Source organism: Zophobas morio, unplaced genomic scaffold, assembly GCF_036711695.1.
Source record: "Zophobas morio isolate AGI-343-1 ecotype UQ-CSIRO unplaced genomic scaffold, CSIRO_AGI_Zmor_V1 ptg000016l, whole genome shotgun sequence".
Taxonomy (NCBI): domain Eukaryota; kingdom Metazoa; phylum Arthropoda; class Insecta; order Coleoptera; family Tenebrionidae; genus Zophobas; species Zophobas morio.
In genome coordinates this window covers 7,376,188-7,395,017 of record NW_026972121.1, presented here as the reverse complement: position 1 = coordinate 7,395,017, position 18,830 = coordinate 7,376,188, and the positions used below count along the sequence as shown (strand labels likewise).

At 33.5% G+C, this 18,830-nt stretch overlaps 1 long non-coding RNA gene across 1 annotated transcript; it reads right to left on the bottom strand.

Annotated features, from left to right (window-relative positions):
- Positions 1–434: 434 nt before the first annotated feature.
- On the bottom strand, positions 435–1,633 carry LOC135129520 (uncharacterized). The gene is made up of 3 exons (XR_010280595.1): positions 1,238–1,633; positions 1,091–1,191; positions 435–1,041 (listed from the first exon to the last, which is right to left on the bottom strand). It is a non-coding gene; the product is annotated as an uncharacterized LOC135129520 (long non-coding RNA).
- Between the last annotated feature and the right edge of the window lie 17,197 nt (positions 1,634–18,830).

Sequence of the window (18,830 nt, the reverse complement as noted above, 5' to 3'; positions counted from 1 at the left end):
TTAAAAATAAAATCCCCCTAAGCCTTAATACTGGGGCTGGGCCCCTTGCGTATAACTTTGGTGTCTGGGGGCCTGACCTCGATCTTATACGACTTAAATTGGGGGCGCCGGCTTCTAACGTTTTTAAATTTGGCGGGTAATTTAAAGTCAAAAACTCTCTGGGCTCTTAACCCTACTGTCTTAAGATGTAGACCTTTAAATCTAACCTCACTTTTTATTTAAAATTATTATCGTTAAATAGTAGTAACATAAAATAAAATTTCCCTACGTCGGGGGGTCGGAGTTCTGTACTCCAAACACCAGTGTCTTAAGATGGGGGCCCCCTACGCCTTAAGATGAGGGCCCCTACGTCTCAAGATAGGGCGCAGGCCTCTGATCGGGCCATGTGTTTAAAAATTGGCGGGTAATTTAAAATAAAATTCCCTTACGTCTTAAGATGAGGTGCACGCTCCTGGATGAAGCCCCTCTAAATCTAACCTCACTTTTCATTCAAAATGATAATCGAAAAATAGTAGTAACAAAAACAAAAAATTTTAAACAATGATATATTTATAAACTTACAATACATTTGAAAAAAATTAAACTATCCATTATAAACAAATCTTAAATCTAATTAACATAAAATATAAAAGCAAAAATAAACCATAGAGTACAAAACTAATGTCTAATTAACTAATGAACACATTTTACATAATTCATTTTAAAAAATAAAAAATAATATAAAATGAAAGCGAAAACGAAAACTATAACAGAAACAAAAAAACTAATAAGCAGAATTAATATAATTTTTAATAGTATTCATAATCAACTTCCATACTTTTGGAGTCTTCTTCTTCTTGTAGAGTCGTAAATCGATCTTCATGTATTTTCTTTCGTTGCGAAACTTGTAATTTAGGTTCTAAATAGATGGATTCTACTTGTCGTATCCGTCTTCGAAATCGTTCACCATCTTTAGCGTACTGTTGCCAAATAGCATCACATCTCAATTGGTGATAAGCGAAGGACCATTTCACCATTAAATGTATTTTCGGAGGGTTAAAACTAGAATGAATAAGTATTTGTAAAGATTTTAGTTTGTATTAATAATTACCTTTTTTCCTTTAAAATAAAAGGGTCTTGCGATTCGCTTACAAATGTATGTCCGTTATGAAACCTCACATTTCCGGGCGAAGATAATAAAAAATGTTCAAACTAAAATGATCGGTTTAGATTGATTTTATAAAAAATGTAAACTTACAATTCGTCTCTTCGTTAACTCGGAGACCGGCTAAGATTTTTTCTTCTACATATGCTTTTCACATTTTGTACGAAATGACCAGGTAATATAGCATTTTGTTGGAATATATTCTTTTACACTATCCAAGACTCGTTTCAATTCTTTAAGCTCCACACAGAACGAACGAAATGAGAACTGTCTATTTAAATATTTATTGCACAATATCGAAAGATCTTCATACACTTTCACGATTCCTTGATAAAGATAATTTTTGAGTAGAGTAGAGTCTTCATGTGGGTAGCGTTGTAGAAAATCATGAAGCGAATGATGAACTTGATTCTCTAATCGATTTACGGAGAATCTTTTCGCTTCCTCACAACAAAACTGCGAAGAGTAAACAACACACCAGACAGACATCATGACAACAGCAACTACTACTACTAAATTTGTTCGCATGCGTTGTCTATCGAGGAAATCAACAAGAAATCTGTTTCCAGTATAAAACCACATGTTTCCGTTTTTTCGATAAGCATTAATGAAGAACGTTAAAAACGGTGTTCTAGAGTGATAATGGACGAATTAAACCGCTTAGCAGCTCGATACTTTAAAATTTTATTGTGAATGATGATGCAGTTTGCTCTAGAGGTTATCAATAGGAAATCCTTTTTCGGTTGTGAACGATTCCACACGTTCAATGTTAAATAAGATCTCTTGTGGTTTTTAGCATTGGTGTGTACTCTACGATAGCATCGTGTATGATAATTACGTAGGCTTTTGTATCTTGAGGAAACTCATAGTCCGACTCAAATTGAAGTGATACATCTACAGTTGAATAACGAATAGGTTCGGGGTGCTTTGAGCAGTCTAAAACGAATATTGAACGAGTTTTAAAATCGTCATATTTCAATATCGGTTTTGCTCTATCTTGATCGTTGAATTGTTTATAAAAATCGCAATATGCTTGATATGCTTCTCTGTAACGAGTTTTTCTAAAATCTAATTTCCAAGATTCGTACGGATATATACTCGAATTTAAGTGTAGACGTATGCTTCTCATATCGATATTGTCGAATTTGGTAGCATCGGCTAGGGGGTTATTCTTTCTATTAGTTTGAAAAAATACTATACAATAAAGAGGTGTGTGTACACTTTGCAGAGTTTTCACTTTCCACACTTCGTTTTTAGATCTTGGCAGAATGGGCAATTCATGAATATCCCACTTTCTAAATGGTACCAATATAGATTTACTTGTGTTGATTTTATTTAACATCTGGAGTTTAATATCATCGTTCGGAAAGACATGTTTTGCTATTAAGGTAATATTTTTTATATTCATTGTTGCTCTCCTAGTACCTGTGCTCATATAGCAATTATCATCAGATCTACTACGCACTAATCTTAGTTTATGTTTTCCAGTAATTATACGACGATAATCGTAAGGTAAATTTAGCAGAATCGATAAAGGTATTCTCAATGAAAATGTTTTATCTCTAACGTTATATGGTTTAATGCCATTACCATCCATATTCCATCCTGCTCCTCCCAATTCTTTTGATTCATCTTCACCGTAACACAAGAATGTTTTAACTGTTGATAATAAGCCCACATCTCGTACTACATCAACTTCTTTATTGTTGAGTTCATAGCTTATGCTTTCAAATAAAAACGCTCCAGCGTTATTTGTTAAATAAATATCTCCATTTAAAGCTGGTATATTATTAGGCAAAAGATCATCAGAGTTAAATTCTCCGTCAATGTCAAGGTAACACTCGGATAATGGTATCATAAGATCTTCTTGATTTATAATGATGTCAATATCATCATTATTATTAAATGTACGCACTTCAGGGTTGTACGTATGTTCTTCTTCTTTAATTATACTGTGATCTACTTGAGGTCGGTCGAATATTTGAAGTTTTTCTGACATGATATCCTAAAGACTTGAGAATATTTACACTTTGAGACGACAATTGATGTTGTGAAGACACTAATGATGCTTCTTCTTCTTCTGGAAGTGCTTGGAGTGGTGACTGCTGCGATACTGAAGTATAATGTGAAAATCCTCTTCTTTTAAGAATGTTGTATACTAATCCCATAATTACTTCTTTTGAGATTTTAACGCTAGTCTCACCACAATTTCTTGACCGTTAAAATCAATAAAATTATTGTCTTGATCGACTATGTCGAGAGTTATATTGCTAATGAAAGATTTATTAGTGAGCGGTAAATATATTTGATTTGTTGGCTCAATGAAAATTTGCTCTCCTGGATTGACAGTTATAGCGGTTTCGTAGATGGTATGTGATCTTTTACTTTGATAATAGGATCCTGTAACTATATTACATTCCACTCGAATCGTGCTCACTTTTATAATATTTACAGGTAAATCGCTTTCGTGTAAAGTATTTGCAGGTAGCTTTCTACTTGAGTATCCAAGTCTTTTGCCTATACTGTCATTGTGGCTGAAATTAACTCCATATTTACTCTTCAATTCACACTTTAAAGTATTAAGGTTAGGTTTCAGAGAAAAAATTTTTGATCGTTCTTTGTCACTGGTACATTCTGGGCAGAGAAAATTCTGAATATACTGTTCTATTGCATCTATCTCGTAAGCTCCCTTAGGGAAAATGATCTCTCTTTCCTTACTATCACCTTCTTTAAAATAATGAAACTTGTTTGTTCCTTCCTCGATATTTGGAATATTATTCGTGGTTAGAAATCCTATAAGAGCCAATGAGTATTCGTAGTGTGGGTCAAGTTCAATAACAGGATTATACGTAGCACTTAGTCTACTTGTATTACCGACAAGTGAAAACGTCGTATGCATGATGAAGACTGAGGTAGAAAAATGTCGGTCAGGTTACTTTATACCAATTTTATTTTACTAGACAAAAATTGTAAACACAAATGTCCACAATTATATTTTAATTTTTGAAATCTTTTATGATTAAAGTATATTTTACAATTTTTAAAATATTCTATTAGTTCTGGTGGTGGTTTCAAATTACCGTAACTGTCAAAATAATAGACATTTTTTCCAAATTTTTTATAAGCTACCCAGTGAGTGCCTGGACCAAGCGACAAATCCAAATTAACTATGGCTTTTTCATAGTTTCTAGGCCCGGCTGGTGGTAATGAATTTCTCATAAATACACCTCTAAAATTAGAAATTTTTGATAACGAAGCATATTTTCTTACATCCTCATCCGATAAAGGTCTTTTGGGTAGTTCTAGTAAAAGTTTTTTGAGACGTTTTCCAAAAATAAACCGTAACCGTCTTTACGTTTTCGTAAAAATAATCCGCTTCCTTGTTTTCCTATTGCTATAGCTTCCATTGTTTTGTTATGACGTTGTTCTTCATCCAATTTTTGTTTCGCTTGTTTTGCATCGTTTACCGCTTTGGCTATACCAGCTGCACCTCCAGACAAGGCACCAAGGGCTGATAATCCTCCAAATATCAACGGTAGAAGTGGTAAAAATCCTCCCTGTTTAATTGGAAGGACACGGGGTATTTTAATTCGATTCCGACCTCCTGCTTTTTTTATTGCTAATCGAGCGGTTTTTAGTGCGTTTTGTATAGTGTTGATACCCTCACGACTGTTTTTTTGTATTGATGGGCTCAAAACAGCTCGATGAAAAGTTAGTTTAGATTTTTTTCTTCTTGATAGTGAAGTAGGACTCATGTCGATAGTTTTTTTTTTTGCTTCTTTTTTGTCACTATAATTCGTTAGCTACTTTTTCAATCACTTGTTGTCTAGCACCAAATCACTAGCGATTGTTTGACTATATATAGTTTGAACGATTGCTTGTTAGTTGCGAAGCAGAGTAAACCTCTTCCTTCAACAAACAACATAAAACTGAATTAAAATTGCTACTGAGGAAGCATATATATATATTTTAAATTTCAAAATTAATACTCATTAGTGCAATGCGCATCATAAGACAAGGTACGTGTTTAGAGATTAGAAATCATGATGATGACAATGAAGAATATAAGAGCCTAAGTCATCATATACATCGACAAAAACATGGTGTTTTGTTTCCTCAATCGATACGATCTATCATTTGCGGACCTTCTGGAAGTGGAAAAACAAATATACTACTATCATTATTATTTGATCCGAACGGAGTAAAATTTACAAATGTGTATATCTACTGTAAGTCCCTCTATCAACCCAAATATAAATTACTACAAGAAGTGTTAGAAAGAGTGAAAGGAATTGGATATTACCAGTATGAAGATAACGAACAAGTCATTAACCCCAAAGATGCAAAATCGAATTCAGTTATGATATTTGATGATGTCACTTGTGATAAGCAGGACAATATCAGAAGATATTTTTCTATGGGACGTCATAAGAACATCGATTGTTTTTATTTGTGTCAGACTTATACGAGGATCCCTAAACACTTAATAAGAGATAATGCAAATTTATTAGTGTTGTTAAAACAGGACGAAAGAAATTTGAAACACGTCTATGAAGATCACGTAGGTACCGATATGACTTTTCAAGAGTTTAAAAACGTATGCACTATCTGTTGGAAGGCCAAATATGGATTTCTGGTTATAGATAAAGATTCTGATCTAAACAGTGGTCGATACCGCAAAGGATTTGATCAGTACATTATTCAATAAACAAGTGAGATGCGATAACAGCACCTAATGTTTTGGAAAAAAGATCTGTTTTTCCGAAACAGCATCAGTACAGTTTCTAAAAACAGATGCAGAAGTTTCCTGTTATAGGTTCAGTATAAAATACTGGAGAAGGAAGGGATTGTTGCAGTTTATATTGAACGTTCAATATGGATAAACCTATTTCCAGTGTTCGAAGTGATCGTATTAAACGTCGGATTATTAAAGTGTCGGATGCTATTAGAAAAAAGTATAAAGCTTTAACGCTAGGCATGAAAGAACAAGATGCTGCATTAAGCAAATTATTTACACCAGTTCTTAGTCCTCTTAAGGAAATTTCCACAAAAATTGATGATACGTATAAACACCAACAACAACCACAAAAACTAGGAATTGTTGAAAGGGATAACGAAGCACGAGAGCTATCGACTCCATCTATGAGTAAAAGAGTAAAAACTTATGGTCGCAACCAAAATCAACGAGTAGTGGAATTTTCGTTTTTACCGCCCAGATCAATAAACCAACCGTTAGAATCCAGCAATAATAGAGCAAAAAACGATGAAGAAAGAGAAACAGATGATTCTGTCATGATGAACGATGACGAACAACTGCATCGACAGCAAGACGATGAAGAAACTCTTGATGAAAATTTTGAAAAAGATGTCGAAGAGGACGAAGAAGTGTTTGAATATAAACCTGAAGAAGAAGAGATGAAAACTGAGTATGAAACCGCATCAAAATTAAATCTCTCAGATATTAAACAACCAGAAGTCTTTGAAGATTTTCTTAGTCAATTTCCAGATATATCAAAACCATCTATTATTAAAGTATTAAATGAAGAAAATGATGAAGTTTATGGGCCAAGATACGATCTGGAAACGAATAAATTTCATTTAGGGAATATAACATTAAACATTACCGATAATGGAGATTTTCAAATAAATAATCAACTATTTCCTGCCACTGAAGGACTTTATACATTACTTTTCAGTAAAAATCCCGACAGTGAGACTATCGTCATTAATGATAAAGATCGAAAAATCTACAAGCAAATGTTAGAAATTTCGAATGCTCATAAGAGAGATTACGATCCTGAACAACAGATAAAAGGATCTAGAGGTGAAAAATATCTTCAGCATATACAACCACTATTTTCGAAAACAACAGACAAAAAAAGGTCAAAATCAACTCCACAGATTACTGAATACTTTCCCGAAAAGAAAAGATCTAAACGAATTAATACGAATAACGAATCATCTCCCAGTTTTTCACCAACTTTATCATCGAGTAGAAACACACCACCAACAGCATCGATTATACCAACCAGAACCACATTAATGCGTCAACAACGCACTTATAGTGTACCTAATACTTCAACTCCGACACTTCCTCTGCTAGGAAAAAAGTCTGGTCGTGGTTTGTACAATAACAATTTTGTGACCGAATACGTTTATTATGACGCTTTTGACGAATTAGTAGAGAGATTAAATTTATTACATGCTTCCGTAAAAGCTGGTAATACAACACATATAAATGAAATTCGTTCAATAGAAGAGGAACTACGTGAAGCTGACGTCATCTATTAACATCTAATTAATAATTACAGCATTGATTGCAATGATTTCAGTATCAAAATGCCTAGAGACGTGTTCGGACGTGCTCGTGGAAATAATCTTCTTTCATCTTCTTCAACGGCTGCATTGAAATCAATATTGTTGAAACAACAACAGCAACTTAGTTTTACCAAAGACGGAAATTTAAATTTGGAGAATCATAGAATTTGTAATGTGTCATTACCGTATGATAAAAACGACGTATGTACGAAACAATATACAGATGTGATTAAAGAAGATTTTAATAAAAAAACTGATAACCTTGTTAGTGCACTGAGAGCGTTAAACAAGAACATTGCAGAAGCGGATAAATTGTGGGATAATAAGTTCAATGCGGCAATATCGAATATAGAAAACCAAATTGCTTTACGACAGAAGCGAGTTGATAAAATTGAAGAAACTGTAAGTAAGTTTAATTCTGATGTAGAGATTTTAAACAAAAAAGTCGAACTTTTAATAAAGAGTCTCAATAACGAATTAAATGAGCTGAAAACGAAATCGATGAAAAAATTAACTGAACTAACCCAAAAAATTAATACACACGTGAATAGTGAAATAAATCATCGAATGGAAGTTATCAAAGACGAATGGAAAGAGTTGTTAAGTTCAAATGGTAAAGATGTTGATCTATTAAGAGATCGAATAGTAAAACTAGAGCAGTTACATCCTGAACGCAAAAGACTGAAGTCTAGTGAAGAAGCTTCTTCAGTGAGATGAATAAAACCCCTAATACAAACAAGAGAAGACGAGGGCGACCACCTCAAAAACAAAATGTTTTAATTACGGATACAAAGAGGGAAGTGGTCGACGAAATTTTTAAACCAGCACGGAAAACATTTCCTAGAAGACATACAGTAATCAAAGGCTTAGATGACTTGTGGCAGATCGATTTGGCTGATTTACGTTCCTACTCTAGTGAAAATAGTGGATACAAATACATTTTAGTCGTAATTGACTGTTTCTCCAAATTTTTGTGGACTAAATCGCTCAAAACAAAAGGAGCAGAAGAAGTTGTGCAAGCTATGGAGTTCATATTTAAAAGAAGTCGACGACATCCGAGAAATTTACAAAGCGACCAAGGAAAAGAATTTTATAATAATCGTTTCAACAAATTAATGCAAAAATACAAAGTTAATCATTACAGTACATACAGCGTAAAAAAGGCAGCTATCGCGGAAAGAGTCATTCGAACTATTAAATCTAAACTTTTTCCACTGCTAACCTTGAACGCTTCCTATAGATGGTTAAATCATTTAGAACGGGTCACATCTGAATACAACTCATCTATTCATCGTACGACTGGAAAGAAACCAATAGAAATTAACAAATCTAACAAAGGAGAGATAAAAGTATTTAATCGAGGACAGAAAATTGTGCTCAAAAACAAAAAATTTCTACCTGGTGATTTTGTAAGAATCAGCAAAGAAAAATTATTGTTCGAAAAAGGTTACACACCTAACTGGTCTACGGAAATATTTAAAGTTGTGAGAATTAAACAGACTAATCCTGTTACATATCTATTAGAAGATAGCGATGGGCGACCGATAAAAGGATCTTTTTATAATTACGAACTTCAAAAAACTAAATATTCAGACGTATATTTAATCGAAAAAGTAGTACGTCGCAAAGGAGGAAAAATTTTTGTTAAATGGTTGGGTCTTCCACAGGAAAAAAATTCATGGATAAATTTAACCGATATCATGTGATGATTCATTATTTATTACAAAATTCTTATAATAGTTGGAAGATGTTCTGTAGTAGCAGCTATTTCAACGACTGCTTTTACCCCTGAATCAATTTTCTCTTCGTTTTCTGCTTTAACCCATCCTACAGTTTCTAATTCGCTCATATGAGGAAGAAAAATCTAATCCCTTCTCAGAATTATCGAAGAAGGAGTTTAAGCTGAAAAGTGAAGGGATTCCCTTTATTGTAAGTATATATTTTTTGATAAAATAAATCTAAACCGATAATTTTTTTCAATTTAGTTTCAACTTTTTTATTATCTTCGCGCGGAAATGTGAGGTTTCATATCTATTGATAAGCGAACCGATAACGATTCAAAAGACGCTTTCAGCGTCGAAAAATTGTACGCAAGTGAAATTTGATAATAATTCACCATCGAAAATACATTTAATGATGAAATGGTCCTTCGCTTATCGCCAATCGAGATGTGATGCTATTTGGCAACAGTACACTAGAGATGGTGAACGATTTCGAAGACGGATACGACAAGTGGAATCTATCTATTTAGAACCTAGATTACAAGTTTAGCATCGAAAGAAAATACATGAAGATCGATTTACGACTCTACAAGAAGAAGAAGACTCCAAAAGTATGAAAGTTGATTATGAAGACTATTAAAAATTATATTAATTCTGCTTCTTAGTTTTTCTTGTTTCTGTTATAGTTTTTGCTTTCATATATATTGTTTTTTATTTTTTTAAATGAATTATGTAAAATGTGTTCATTAGTTAATTAGGCATTAGTTTTGTGCTCTATGGTTTATTTTTGGTTTTATATTTTATATGTTAATTAGATTTAAGATTTGTTTATAATGGATAGTTTTATTTTTTTCAAATGTATTGTAAGTTTATAAATATATAATTGTTTAAATTTTTTGTTTTTGTTACTACTATTTTTCGATAATAATTTTGAATAACAAGTGAGGTTAGAATTAGAGGGACCTTAATAAATGTTAACATTATAATTGAATTTTTAATGTATTCGTCTATAAGCTAGATTGGCCGAGCGGTCTAAGGCGACAGATTTAAGCTCTGTTTCTATTTAAGAGCGTAGGTTCGAATCCTGCATCTAGCATTTTTTATGGATATATAAATTCATATATAAAGATTTCTCAATTTCATTCATTCATTCATAACTTACGCTCTGATGACTATGAAGCAGATGTCATTCATAAATTGTGTGCGAGTGGTGAAATTCGATAATTCGCCACCAAAAATTCATTTAATGGTGAAATGGTCCTTTGCTTATCGTCAATCAAGATGTGGTGCTATATGGCAACAATACGCTAGAGATGGTGAACGATTTCGAAGACGGATACAACAACTGGAATCCATTTTGGAACCTATATTACAAGATTCACATCGAAAGAAAATATATGAAGTTCGATTTAAGGAAAAATGTTAACCTGAGTGGTATTGTTATTACGTGATTAAAAATAAATATTTAAAAAAAAAAATGCTTCTGTTTTTGTTACTACTACTATTTTACGATAATAATTTCGTACGAAAAGTGAGGTTAGATTTAAGCCCTACATTTATTTTAAATTACCCGCCAATTTTTAAACACATGGCCCGATCAGAGGCCTGCGCCCTATCTTGAGACGTAGGGGCCCTCATCTTAAGGCGTAGGGGGCCCCCATCTTAAGACACTGGTGTTTGGAGTACAGAACTCCGACCCCCCGACGTAGGGAAATTTTATTTTATGTTACTACTATTTAACGATAATAATTTTAAATAAAAAGTGAGGTTAGATTTAAAGGTCTACATCTTAAGACAGTAGGGTTAAGAGCCCAGAGAGTTTTTGAGTTTAAATTACCCGCCAAATTTAAAAACGTTAGAAGCCGGCGCCCCCAATTTAAGTCGTATAAGATCGAGGTCAGGCCCCCAGACACCAAAGTTATACGCAAGGGGCCCAGCCCCAGTATTAAGGCTTAGGGGGATTTTATTTTTAATTACCAGTGTCCGGGGGCCCCCGAACAAGCAAGTTAGACAACCAACAATACGACAGGCCAGCGTTATCATCAGTTCGAGATTATTCCTATAATAATTTCGTACGAAAAGTGAGGTTAGATTTTAAGAGATTAGGGTTAGGAGCCCCAATTTTCAAACGTCAGGAGCCCGCGCCCCCAAATTTAAAACGTCAGGAGCCCGCGTCCCCAGATTTAACTCGCATAAGACCGCAGTCAGAACCCCACACACCAAAGCAAGGGGGCCCGAGCCAGGGATTTTCATTTCAGGAGGCGCCGCCGCCGCCGCCGCCGCCGCCGCCGCCGCCCGAACATTAGACAACCAACAATACGACAGGCCAGGCCAGCGTTATCATCAGTTCGAGATTATTCCTACTGTTCAGCGTCGGGCGTGATGGACGTGTGATACAAGCGACTCTACAGCACGGCGGGACCGATGGGTTCGAATCCATCGTGAGGCAACTGTGCTTTTTTTCACACACAAAAATTCCCGCGCGAAAAGAGACATCTACCGGAACATTCACCAAAGACGCAAACCATAGCAGCGCCGCAGCAAAGACACAAACCGATCGCAGCGCCACCACACGGGAACGACCACTGCGCATCGCTTCTGCGCACCGCGTCACGCATATTTTGACCCTACTCATAATAATCTAAGATAAAACTTGTAAGTTTACAGAAAAAGTTCACAACAACTTATTTATGTGACATTAATAATTATGCAGAAGGTGATATCACATCTACTTCAATATAACGTGATATGTATTATAATAACACGTAAAAATAACAGAAGCTCATTTTTAATTCTATATGTGTAAAAAAATAAAAAAAACTAATAAGTTACAATTAAAAGAATCTCTGTATTACATAAAACAAACTGAGCGAGATGGAACTATTATCGTTAAAGTGTTATAACAGGTACCAACATAATATGTAAAAAGACATTCTGTTGAGTTTGATGGATTATGAATAAGAACAGCGGACAGTCGTTTTATTCAACAATAACAAGTGTGTTCTAGAGCGAGTATGATATTATGACCGTTAGGTCCAGAGATTGAATATAAAGACTATGTTTACCGCTTGAAGAGTGCTTGAAGAGTGGATGAATAGTGAATGAATAATGTTCCCTGTGTTTCAAGGTGGTGGTGGCCCTGGCTCCCATCCTTACGGGTGGAGAGGGGTGACACAGGTCCCCGCCAGAGGCACTAACACCTTCATTAGGCTTAAAGCAGTCTTTATTATCAGAGTTATAGGTAAAAAATCACGAAATGTTGACTACTATAGTAGAATACAACTTATTGTGGACTGGTTCCTTTCTGCAAAAATGACTACAAAATTTAAAGAAATTGTTGATTGGTTCATGGTAAAAAAAAGTTAAATAGAATTAAAAAATCGTTATTTTAACAGATGGAATACGTTCATGAAGTCTTCTAAGGTTCAAAGTTCATGTTTGTTTTAAAAATACAATTTTGTGCATTGGTGCCTTTCTGCAAAAAGCCGTCCAATTGTTCAATTCTGCTCAAGTCGTCTTAAATCATCAACAATTGTCCCAGATGACGTCTTCCACGAGATTTATTTTTGTTGACACTGCCAGTTTGAACAAATTTGTTGATTACATCTCTAATGTGAGCCTCTAACGATATTTCTTGAATTATTAAGTCACGGTATTTGGCCAGATATTCTTGCTTACAAGCTGTTACAGATACACCCACTCTTCGTTTACGAGATCCTATTGCGATAACAAAACATAACGATGAAAGTGTCTTGTTCAAGAGGATAAACCATTTTCATAGTCTTCGCTTCGTAGCACAAACACAAAATTTTCGTACGCAACCACCAAGAGTTCTGAAAATGATTGTTTTGTTGTTTTGAGCTTCGATCAACGAGAATTACTGTAAATCGCACTTGAAAAACATTAAAATAATAAAAACGACGACTTTAAATGACAGGTGACAAATGACATTAGACATTAATGTGACAAGTGAGAACTGTCATAATGATGCATAATCACGGGCATAATTTCAGCGAGGCGGGATTTTTGAAATCCATGGCCAACTACGCCCTTTATTAGAATCATTTATAAAAGCCCTGTATATTAAAATACTTCCAACAATTCGGATCTCACATTAATTGTGCAAGATTTGTAATTCCATCGCGTATCTGAACCACTAGGTATTCGTGCGGTACCCACTTCGTCCAAAACTTTGGTACGTTTGGTAGATTTTGAAAAAAAAACTGACAAACCGTTCACATTAGCAAAAAAATTCGACATTCCTTTATTTTAATGGCAGAGTCTTGTAAAATTAAATTCATTCTGTGGGCATAACAATGTATAAAAAGTGCTTGAGGAGCAAAATTGTTTATTTTTTATTGTAAACCATTCAGTTCCCCTGACATAACAGATGCTCCATCATATGTTTGTCCTATTAACTTATTTGCAAGATCAAAATCCTGAAATGTATTTGTCAACATTTGAAATAAATCATTAGCCCTGCGTCCTTCACTTAAATTGAAAAATTCCATAAAACGTTCTACAATTTTACCGTTTGTTACGTATCTAAAAATTACGGATAATTGCGATAAACATTGGATGTCAGTGGTTTCATCGACCTGCCAGGAGAAGCAAGGTGATTGTTTAATTTCTGCTGATATTATTTGTGATATAATTTTGTTGATACTGTCAATTAAATCATTTTGAATGGTTTTAGACAAACCGCTAAATACTGAAAACCCATCCAAAAATTTTTTAAATTTATCATCAAATTTTGATAATAAATTTGCCAACTCTTTGAAATTCCCTTGATTAAGAGAATTTTGTGATTCGTCATGTCCCCGTAATGCTTGTTCCTGTGTACCCAAGAAAATTATTATATCGATTAAACGTCTAATAATGTCCCTATTTTCTTTAATTATCTCATTGTGCTTTAAAATATTTTCACGATAAGCCGAATTAAGAGAATTTTGTATAGTTTGACTTCGTTTTCCTGGTAATTTTAACTTTAACGACGCGAATTTGTGCTCTTCAGATTGATCATGTTTCTGTAAAGCCGTACCAATATGTTTTATGTCGCTATAGCCTGTGGAATTCCAAGGGGTTCGTAATTTTTCGTTAAATAACAGACAATTCCAACAGTATAATTTGTTTGTTGTTTCGCTACCAGTCAGCCAATAATATTTATTATACCAATTTTTATTAAAGCCTCTATTACTGGCACGAGAGTTTGTAATGATTAAATACTACTACTGAATTTATTTTTAATTAAAAAAAAACACAACGTCTTTACCTTCATTTACCACCTCTCTAATAGTACTCGCACAGCTTGCAGTTGGATTTGCCATTTTAGAAAAAAATACACTTACCTACAATTACTTTGGTACCGCCTAACCGTTAATTTGAATAAAGTAGACTATATAACAGTTAAATGCACAATGCAGTTTCTGATTTAACTGAATTCTGATGAGTCGTGTCTGCGACGAACCATGCCGAATACTTCCGATTTTCCAGGGTGGATCGCCCATCTTAGCACGAGCGCGGAACAAAACTGTGTGCACTGTCCGGATTAAATAATAAATTAAAAATATATTTAACTTTTGTTGACTCTGCTACAGTTAAGCAAGCATTTACTTTATTAAACAAAAATACGTATGTAATAACATACAAATTTATGTCACATACGTACTTCAATAATAAATCAATTACTTATTCTCATCATTCATTAATCGACTTTTTTAATTTATAATTCATTCTAAAGTTAACACCGTGTCATAATAACGAATATGGTTATTACGAATTTTCATTTGATATGAAAAATTATTTATTAATGTTGGTGTTGCTATTTTTTATTAAAAAAAATATTCAAGAATTTTCGCATAATCATTATTTTGCTTACCACTTTACCCACATTTCAATAGAGTAATAAAAATAATTACCTACATACTTTTACAAACAAAATGAGCAGAAAAATCGAAATTAATTATTGAATCTTGAATCGAATTTCCGAAGTCCGCTCCCGCAGTTACACATTGAGACGGCATCGGCAGGGCGTCATGCCCCGCTTGAAGCAAGAAAACGCTGTTGTGGGCAACATGCCTTTCGCATTCTTTACTCTCAATGGCGTACACTGAAAACCGAACGTATGTTGTTGCTTACAATCAAGAGGGTGGACCAGGGTGGACTAGCCCATCCTCACATAAACCGTATAATGCCGAGATCCAGTGATGGCTCGTGCCAAAAAAACGTGGGTCGGCCAAACATGAGGAGAACTCTAATTAGTCGATTTATTTTTTGTTTCTATCCCAATAGAACACAGTGTTATCAATTACAAATATTCACTTTTAGATATCAAATAGAGGAAAATATGTCCAAGCAATAAAAAAAAAAAAAAAAAAAATGAAATCGTTCAGCAAGAACCACGAGAAGGTTTAGAGCTTTCTTGCCGGGAAAGGAACGGAAAGGATATAGGATATGGGGTGACACGAGGATTAAGAAAACAAAAGGAAATGGTAAAATAATAAAGAAAGATAAATGTATAAAAAAAGAAATAGGTTTCTGCAAAAAACATTTTGTAGAAAGGAGAAAAAAAAATAGATTTCTAAAAAATAAAAGGAGAATAGAAGCAAAACTAATATAAATTCTCAAAAGTAAAAACAAAACTCAAAATAAAAATTAATTCAACATAATTAAACATAACATATTTTCTGTGAATAACAACCTATGATCTAAAATAACTAAAATTAATAAAAAATTAAATAAAAACTCATCATAAAGTTTTCAACAACAAAACAATTACACGTGAGTAAATAATTGTGGTACCTGATGTGGGGACACATTTAAAATTATTCATTTTTATAAATTAAATCGATTCTACGCACTTTTGTTGCAGCAAAGTCATCTATAATTTCATTATAAAAAGTTTCGTTTTTCATTAATTCTTTTACTAAGCTTCGCTCAATTGCCAAAATCGATAAATTGTTTAAACGCGGTTGCGACATGGTATTTCTAGTATATGATTTAATTCGTTTTAATGCCGAAAAACTTCTCTCTACCGATGTCGATGTTGGTGGGAGAGACAAAATTAAACAAAAAAGTTTATATAATTCTGAAACATCATTAATATCATTTTTAAAAATAAATTCTGTCATGTCTTTTACTGTTAACGAATTTCCAAAAATTGATTTATCGGAGTATAAAATTTGCAGTTCTCTTTTTAATTTGTCGTTGTTGAAAATTTCTTTGTAATTATTAATTAAAGAATTAAATTGCTGTTCAGGAAATTTAGTATTATATTCAGTAAATTTGGTGTGGTTAATTAATTCTAAAAAAGCAAGCGATGAAATATCTCTAAATCGAATTTCTATTTGATTGATAAGTAAATCCAAAATTTCAAAAAAGAGACGTTTTTTAGTTAATGAAATGTTATTGTCATTCGTTAAATCAGTTTTACGCCGTTTCGCAGATGGAGGAGCTATATCAGCAATCTTTTCAACATCAGAATATATCTTTGAAAAATAATGATCTTCATTTCGAATTCTTTTTAAAGTGGATAGAAGTGAAAGAATTCTTTCGTTACAGTAAGTTATGTCGGATAATTTATTTTGAACTATAGAAAAAACTGTATCGGTATAAGAAAAAATTTAATTGAAAGTATGAAGCAAAAACACAAATTCAAAGTCAGTTAATATTTTTTTTAAACCATTAGACTCCCTGATCGAAATATCATCCCAGTCGTCTACATTCTCAATTATAAAATCAAAAACATTAATCAAAGTGGTTCGGTTATCGAATAAAGTTTTTACAGCGCGAGATTTAAAGTTCCAACGAGTTTCTGAGTTAGCAGGTAACCTTTTTTTGCAAATTTTGTCTAGGAGATTAGTGCGTTTGGTTGACTTTGTAAAAAAAGCTGTAAATCCTGATACGTTTGAGAAAAAAATTCTACACTCTTTAATATTTTTACACGAATTTTGTAGCACTAAATTAATTTTGTGTGCATAACAGTGCGTAAAAAGTGCTTGGGCTGCAATTGATTTAACTTTACTTTGTAATCCATTCAACTCTCCCGCCATCACCGCAGCCCCGTCATATGTTTGGCCAATTAATTTTTTCTCAATATTAAAATGAGAAAAATTATTTATTAACACACTGAAAATATCGTGTGCAGTTCGTCCTTCACTAACATTAAAAAAACCGAGAAATCGTTCTAATAATTTACCATTGCGAACAAATCGAAAAATGACAGACATTTGTGAAAAACAACTGATATCTGTAGTCTCATCTATTTCCCACGAAAAACACGTAGCATCATTAATTTCTTTATGAATTACTTGGGTTACAGTTTTGGATATTGAATCAATTAGATCGTTTTGAATTGTTTTCGATAACCCGGTGAAAACAGAAGAAGAATCAATGAATTTGTTGAAATTTTCATCTAATGTTGCAGCAAATTTTGCTAACTCCTTAAAGTTACCTTGATTATCCGAACTACTTGTTTCGTCATTACCTCTAAATGCCATTTCTTGTGTTGATAAAAAGATAATCATATTTATTAAATGTTTCACCATAATTCTATTTTCTCGAACAGTTTCATTGTATTTATTTATATATTCGCGTCTGGCACTATCCAACGAATTTGCGATATTGTGTTTTCCGAACAATTTAAATTTTAGAGTCGAATGAATATGCTCCTTAGAAATTTCATGTTTGGCCAGTGCACGATGAACTTCTTTTAAATTATCATAACCACTAGAATTATAAGGGTTCTTGGATTTCGAAAATAATAAACAATACCAGCAAAATAATTTGTTACGTGTTTCGCTGCCAGTTAACCAAGGATATTTAGCATAAAGTGTTTTAGAAAATGCACGATTATGACCAGGCTTTGTTTGAATCAAATTGCTCATTAACGGTCGAGGAACAGTCAGTTGCTTCACAAAAACTTTATCGTCATAAGTTAAATTTATGTATTAATAAGTAATTAACCAAGTCGCCATTCGTGTCAACTATATTGCGAAACGTGTCCATCGTGGGATTTTATACAAATTACTATATAATTAATTATTTACCAATTTAATCAGGCCCATTTCGTGCAACGTGCAACCAACCACTGCTCAAAAATATTCATCGTTCGTTCATCTTCGGTTTACTAATCGTCCAAGTACGTTGGATAGCTACAACCGAGCCGGCCGACAGCGGGTGGAAACTACATGGGAATTGACGCGATATTAATTATGTAAAATATTTTTTATTACAGGAGACCAATATAATTTCAACACTCTACAGTTAGGAATGTACCGTATTAAGATATATGTGATCAACTGATTGATAAAAACATTGCAGTATTGTTTGAATCATCCAATTTTACCCAACTAAATTACACTATTAACGACTTTCTTAAATTATGAAACTTTATGCTTGACATGCATAATTCTTCAATGAGTTTTTAATAATTTATAATTCACAAACCTGTATTTACATTAAGGTATTAACGATAATGAAAAACTGTAAATATGGAAATGAATAAAATAAAACAGCGATAGACACGAGCGCGCCACATCCATGGTGTCGTCTGCGTCTGCGGCAAAATCGGCCAGAGCGCTATCGGCCGATGTTGTGTGTTTCAATCTACGCCAGAATTGTAACTTAACACAGCCCTATACCGATCG